Genomic DNA, 288 nt, shown 5'->3' with positions numbered 1-288 from the left:
AAAAAAATATCTGGTAATGAATCATTGTGATTTGGTAAAGTGTCCAGTTTGGTAATGAAAAACTCGCTCATTTATATTGGCTAGGTACTATGTTTAACGGGGGCCAGCTTCAGGTTTTTCAATTAACATGACTTGTGCTATGGTTACAAACGTAAGATATGTTCCTAGTTTAAGGCCTAAGTGAAAAATTTAACCAAAAACGAGACTTGTGGCTGCGGTATGGCGCAGCCACAATTATATGGCAACATAAGTTAGCATTATAAATAATCTATATCTTCCAATATCTGT

General features: G+C 35.1%; 1 protein-coding gene across 1 annotated transcript in view; it reads left to right on the top strand.

Annotated features, from left to right (window-relative positions):
- Window positions 1-288, top strand: part of LOC119581907 (cytochrome P450 9e2-like) — a gene marked incomplete in the record, with an annotated part of 9439 nt that overhangs the window by 4685 nt on the left and 4466 nt on the right.

This window comes from Penaeus monodon, chromosome 15 (assembly GCF_015228065.2).
Source record: "Penaeus monodon isolate SGIC_2016 chromosome 15, NSTDA_Pmon_1, whole genome shotgun sequence".
In the NCBI taxonomy this organism is placed as follows: Eukaryota; Metazoa; Arthropoda; class Malacostraca; order Decapoda; family Penaeidae; genus Penaeus; species Penaeus monodon.
This window is presented reverse-complemented; position numbering and strand designations above follow the sequence as displayed.